At 33.5% G+C, this 7,333-nt stretch overlaps 1 protein-coding gene across 1 annotated transcript in view; it reads left to right on the forward strand.

Moving 5' to 3' along the window:
* LOC127868469 (meiosis regulator and mRNA stability factor 1-like) overlaps positions 1-7,333 on the forward strand; it is a 105,976-nt gene that overhangs the window by 10,574 nt on the left and 88,069 nt on the right. The gene's annotated exons all lie outside the window — the stretch shown is intronic.

Raw genomic sequence — 7,333 nt, forward strand, 5'->3', positions numbered from 1 at the left:
TTTACCGAAGTTTTGTACACGTATTAAATACAATGTTCATGAATTATGATAGGCAAATGCAATTGTAAAGTTTTGCAGGATAAGATTGTGAGAGTATGTTATCAACTGAAGCTATTGTTTTACAATCGTTCGTTCATTCTTTTAAAACGATACACGGAAATTATAGAGATTACTAATAACGCATGGTTGTTGATTACATAAGGGTGTGGTCGGGGTTTGGGCCGCCAGTTTTCAAAAAGTTTTTTATATCTGGCCCGGATGTTGAAAAATGTTATACATTTCGGAGGCTATTATAATGTATGCTGACCTTTGTATATTGATGGTGTAAACCTTTAAAGGGGCCTTTTCACGTTTTGGTATTATTGACAAAAAAATTAACAAATGTTTCAGATTCGCAAATTTTCGTTTTAGTTATGATATTTGTGAAGAAACAGTTCCATTAAATGCATCTTTTGACGATTTAAAAACCTGGAAATTATAAAGCGTTGCAACGCGAAACTATTGAATAATTTTGAGAGTTCTGTTGTATCGTTATATTTTGAGATGCTACGAGGATTGCTAATATTAAGTATAAAACCCACGTCTCATTGTATGAGCATTGTCATTGAATGCTTTATATTGATACATGTAAACATTGGATCTAAAAAGCCCCCCCCCCCCCCCACCCCTCCAAAAAAATAAGAATTATATTTAAAAGAAAAAAAGTAACCCTCAACTGGGCTCGAACCACTGACCCCCGGAGTAAAAGTCTATCGATAATTATCTTGCTTTAAAGGCACCAATTCCCCAATTTTGGAATGTATTGAAGTTTGTCATTAAATGCTTTATATTGATAACTGTAAACACTGAATCTAAAAAGCTCAATTAAAAAATACGAATAAAATTAAAGAAAGAAAAAAGTATACCTCAACGGGGCTCGAACCATTGACCCCTGGCTTAGACCACTCGACAAACCGTGCAGATACAAACTGATACGTATTTTATACTTTATATAAGCAATCTTTTTAGTATCCCAAAATATAACGACAGCAACAGAACTCTCCAAGTTATTCAATCGTTTCGCGTTGCAAGCTTTATAATTTTTAGGTTTTTAAATAGTCAAAAGATGCATATAATGGATATTTTAGAGCATAGTAAATGTTCAGCTACAGCGAAAATTTGCGAATATTATACATTTAAAAAAAATAATTCAATTTACCAAAACGTGAAAAGGACCCTTTAATTCGGAGAAAATAGTATCTTTCAGATCATTCCGTGTTTATTAAAAAGATGAAGTAAATATTTATGATAACTGTTACAGCGTCCTTCGAAATGTTGTACTTGGTGGTACTAAGCATTATCATTACATCATTATTATTTACGATACCGGGCGACTTGTTCATTCGAAAGCTTTGTTTTGTTTGTTACATCTCATTATACTGTTACGACCGCTCCATTGTCATTTAAACAGAATGGAACACTTCGTTGTTGTTGTTGTGTTGTTGTTATATTTACCGATAGGTAACTTACGCAAAATATTACATGCACGCTGTATTTTTGAGTACACGTTCTGAAGGTTTTCATCCTTATTTAAATTATTCAAATAATTTCAAATAATATGCAACACATTTTGCAGATTAATATCAAGACCCTTTAATTCTCACCTGTCTTCTGTATGAAACAATGCATAAATTTATCATTTAAAACTGTTTAAAGTAACGTATCCCATTAATAAATACATTAAAAATATGTTATCGCAACATCAAATACGACGCGATTCACCTTGTTGAAAAAAATATAACTAAGTATGCAAAAAGTTAGCTAAAATGTTAAGAACGTATTTATTGGTAAGATGGCATCTATGCAAAAAGTTGTTGAGCTACGATAAATAAATCAAAATCTCGTTCAATCCACGTTGTAAGAGAATTATTCACGGATTATTACACATGTTATTAAATATGATTGCTTACAATATATAATGTTTTATTAGTCTTAACTAATTCTAATAAGAAGAAAACAGTTTTAATAAATCTGCTGTCACATGAATTCGAATCCGTGTCCTCTAGAAGCGTAAGCAGGTGGGCTACCACTGCATCCCACAGACTTTCATGTAAAGCCGCGAAACATCCCAGGCTGTAGTAAGTCGATGTCGGTATCTGCGAATTGTTCACGTCAATTATTTTCAACTACTTACCGACTATTTCAGTGGATAATCCTTTGATTTCTATTTTATATCAGTGTATAAAACAGTAATGAAAATATTAACTCCATCTTTTCAAAAAATAAACTACAGAAATATCGTTAGGGAACTATTTTTTTACAAATGAAACGGACGCTTACATTTAAGTCAAACCAATCATAAACAATAAATATCTTAAAAAAGATATACGGCGTTGATGGTTCAATGAATGAGATCAAGGATAGCAAATGTCTTTTTCCTTGCAGTTCTTAGCTGCATCACAAGCAGTACGGGATGTTACGCGGAGTTTTCGCGGCTTATTTTACATTATTACATATTGCTGGTCATAAACCTATAGATACAAAAAAGAAAACCAAAAGAAGAATAAAAGTGAAATTGAAACATATGAGTCAACCGGCCACACGCGAAGTATCCGTATTTATAAGCGCGTTCTTCGAACAAACCTGTTTTAGTGGTTTGTCGGGCATGGCTATTTGATTCGATTATTAACAGTATCGAGAATCATCGCGCTCATGCTTAATACATGAGTCAATATGGTGGAATAATTATTGTTAAATTAATCAAAAATAATATTTTTCATTGTATTGTTGAAAACACATTAAGAATCTATTTTGACATACCATTATTATATTGCTGAATATCTTCATTTAACATATTTCTGGTCTAAATAAAATTCCAGGTCACCTAGTTCACGGATAGCGTCTTTATTATATAACGATTATTTTACTGGCCGCGAACTCCGGTGATGACCTGTATATAAACTCTGACATTCGCACACTGACCGCGAATTGACCCGATACCTCGCGCGTTGAAATGCAATGCATTAAAGTGAGGCCTTTACATGTTAACATGTTGACAGGAATATGGAAGTAAGTACTAAATATGAGAAATAGCCTTTAAGTATAAATGCTTTGGGCCTGGCAATCCTCTGAAAATAAAAGGTGCACGCACAAACTGTATTGGTGTCGAGAATTGAGTGTAAACAGTTCTATCTATTAGAGATAAAATTGTTTTATGCAGTAAAACAGTGTTACAAAGACGCGGATATGTTTCCAATGTTCTGGTGGTACACTCAAATCAGCCAATGGAATAAATGAAGTGTATTCATTCGTACCTAGCCGCGGGAAATTTTATTTGAATTTTACAAAGGTCAGGTAAGGTGAAAAGCTGGTTTAATACAGCTATGCCGAGAAAGGTTACATAGGCCAATGTTTGCCAACATCCGGGCATTTTTCGGACCCCAAAATACCACGTGATTACGAAACGTGTTTCTGATTTCCAACCTCAATTTACCCTGCGCTGTTATGAAACCGTATTGCATTGTGTGCACTTATATATTTTAGATCATAAAAGAATTGTTGTTCTCTATCCTGATATTCGTTTTGACCGAATATTTTGAATTGTTTTCGAAATTGACCGTTAAACATTAACAATATAACGCTTTAAACAAGCCGTCGTCAGCAGTGGAATCGTGACCTCACGTGAATGCAAAAACTGCACTTCATCAAGGTCATTCGGGGTTAGTAAAAGAATCGCTATATAAAAGCTATCGCTATTACTAAGTGAGCTTAATTTGTATTTTGACCTAAATATCTTAAATGAAAATACTCGGCGATAGTATTATGTTATGTCAATAATAGATTTGTAATGTGTTTCAACAATTTCTTGATAAATACTAGTTTTTATCTTTAATTAGAATTATTTTACCATATTGACCAATTTATTAAGCATGAGAGCGTCGATTCACGATGCTAATAACAATCGAATCAAATAAAAATGTCCGACAAACCACTTAAACAGCGCGTATAAATATTGCAAATATGTGCGGACAATTCGTGTGTGGCCGGTTTACTAAATATGTTTTCATTTCCTTTCCATTCCTTTTATGTATTTCTGTTCTGTATCTTTAGATATATTATCAATAATGTATAATAATGCAAAATAAGCCACGAAATCAGGCGCAACACTCCGTAATTGATTTTCGTGTGATGCAGCTAAGCTAAGAACTGCGCAGAAAAAGGCATTCGCTATCTTTGATCTGATTGATATAAATCTTTATATTTCATCAACAGTCAGCAACAACTATCAACGCCGTACATATTTTTTAATATATTTCTTGTTAGAAATAAAGATAAATATATTAAGTTACAGGCAAATTAGCAATTCGAGTGCATATATGTACATGGATATCATTTCAGTTTATATTTGCCTTCAACGTTATCGGTGACTAAGATTACATGTATATAACATTTTTACTTTGCCAGGCTTTGAATACGTTGCTAAATTTCTCGCATGTAAACAAGTATATATATAAGATGTTTTTATTCATTGGGATATACCCGGTAGATAAGGGTATATTTGAATTACGCATTGATGTTTTGACAACGCGTGTTGTTCTGAATGCCCAATACGCCAGTCATCCGTTTCTTTGTCAAACGTATGCGTAATCATGCACATATATCTGAATAAGCTTATACGCTTTATTTATATGTCCGCTCTTCGGGCCGTAAGCTTATGGAACATGTTCATGAATTGGCACAATAATGTTGATAGGTCACATATTCCAAATTTATACTTTTTAAAAATAGGAAAATGCGACAACTTTTAAAGAAATTAATTGAAATCTATTAGACATACGGTATCAAATTTACTATAAATTGGTGAAAAATTAAAGTGCATGATTAACCATACAGAAGCGCGCCACGGTATATACATGTTATGCTTTTTTCATTCCGTTGTGTGAATTAATTCTCAAAATATTGTTGTTTGTAGGATATTGAACCACATATAGTAAACTACTTAAAAAGAGAGCACAATCTTTAGCTACATAATTCTAATTAATACAGTGGTTTAACTGTACAACATAATAAGTAATACTTGTACGTTGTTACAATTTTTCATGACAGATAACGGCAAAATTATTCATTAAAAAATCATGGATTGTTTTCATAGAAGACCATTCACTGTTTTATTAAACCATTTCATTAAATACCTTAATATAAATAGTACATGATTTAAGGTAGATAACTTTCTGATTTAAAAAGAAGAATTTAAAGAGGCCTGACACCCGTCGTCGTTAATTGCAAATGACGTCATTTGCATGTCTTTATGCAGAAAGTTGTATTTCGATTTAGTGGGGCCATATTCATGTAAATGATGATTCCCTTTATATATAATCCGGGATTTGTTCATCACACAATACTTATGCTGGTGGTATATAGCATTACGCTTGTCATCGTCCTATCCGTCATAAGGACAATATTATTTGCATGTTCAGATGGCGTCACATTAGCTTACGTCATTTTTGCGTGTGTTTCAAATAGAACTAAGTTAAACAAACACTCAATTCGCAGACTTATGTCAATTCTACCGCATTATGCAGTCTCGACGCATTTAAGGTACAAATAGGTTATACACCACTATGCTTGCCATGGACTCGTAGATACACCTTCAGAGGCATCGGTCCTCAAGCCAATTCTGCAAATTGTGTGCCATGACGAACGCATGGCACACTATAGCCGTGTGATAACCTAATTATACTTGTATATCATATTACATGAACAATGCATGGTCACGCTCGTGTAAATGGTGTATTGTACCGATACTTGTATGCACACCAATTATACAAGTATATAATTGCGTTATATTGATTGTAACTCATACACGAATGGTTTAGTAATACCGATACCTGTATACCGTTCATTTATAGTTGATTTAATTTGTTTGCAAACTTTATTTCACACGGAAAAGGTAATTCCAGTTATGTTAATTCTCCATAAAATGCATGTTAACAAAAGCAACATTGTGCGTCGAAATATTAATTTTCTGTTGTTTATAGATTATTTTACTTGAGTGTTTGTTCCGAGTAAAGTATATTAGGGGGTTTCGGGAGTTAAACCCACTGTTCATGTATAGGGCACATTTTTTCAGTACTGGGTATTTTGAAATACAAGAAGTTCATACTTCCGCGTCATAAAACAATCAGATTAGAACAATTTCAGCTCAGTAAACGCGACGTCTTAAAAGATTATGAATTAATAAGCTATGATATTCGTGCATAGTACACTTATTAAATATGCAGATCTAAAAGGTACTTTTAACAGATTTTTATATTTACAAAAGTCATTAAATGAATTTAATAGCAAAACTTTAATATGTTGAATAGTTATAACTAAATTTTACAACCAGGGGAAATAAAAAAAATGCCTCCCTTAGGGTTTGAACCCGGAACTTCTTGAAGCAAAAGCAAACACGTCACCACTACTCCGCGCAGTCTTTCGAATTGGGCGGGTAGTCTAAACGCTAAATCGGCAATACACGTGTTTGCATAATTTTTGATGAAAAGGATGTATTTTATTTTCTTGATTTTGATTTATGATTTTTCATAAACGAAAACATATTGTGTATACAATGTACTTAGTAATGAGTGCTAGTTTGCATGTTTGCATACAATGAATACAATTTTTTCGGCATAGCTGTTTAACCCAGCATTTTAGCTTTAATGACCGTTACATTACGCAAGCAGACCCGAATAAATACATTCGAAATATTTCATTGGCTGATTTTAGGATAATCCCCGGAAAATTGGCAACATCACCGCATTTTTTGTAGTTTAGAATGTAACACTGAACAGTGTAGGGAAATGCGGACTACTCTCTGCATGTTCTTACGAAACATAGGAACTCATTTTGGCCTAGAGACAATTACGCGTTACCGGTAAATTCAATCTCCAAGACTTTATGGTAAGAGCTGGGTCAGTAAATCGTCAGGGGAAGACGGAATGTACTATCTATGAACGCCTTATGTTGGTAACACAGTATTTTTTCCATGTATCAAATAACACGAAAATAAATTATTAAAAACTTATCGATAAATGCCGGAAGACGGAATGTACTATCTATAAACGCCGTATGTTGGTAACACAGTATTGCTTTCAATGTATCAAATAACACGATTGTTGCGGAAAGAAATTATTGAAAACTTATCGGCGAATGCCATTTGTCTTGTTTTGTGATACATAACTACCAAAATAGTATAGTATCCATGATAGAAGGGAAATCGGTTAATTATCTTGCCACACTTGTGTGACGAACGCGGGCAGTCTGTCTGAAAATCGTTCCTGCAGAATAGGCTACCGACAATGGTCAGTTTGCT

The sequence above is a fragment of the Dreissena polymorpha genome, chromosome 2, assembly GCF_020536995.1.
Source record: "Dreissena polymorpha isolate Duluth1 chromosome 2, UMN_Dpol_1.0, whole genome shotgun sequence".
Taxonomy (NCBI): domain Eukaryota; kingdom Metazoa; phylum Mollusca; class Bivalvia; order Myida; family Dreissenidae; genus Dreissena; species Dreissena polymorpha.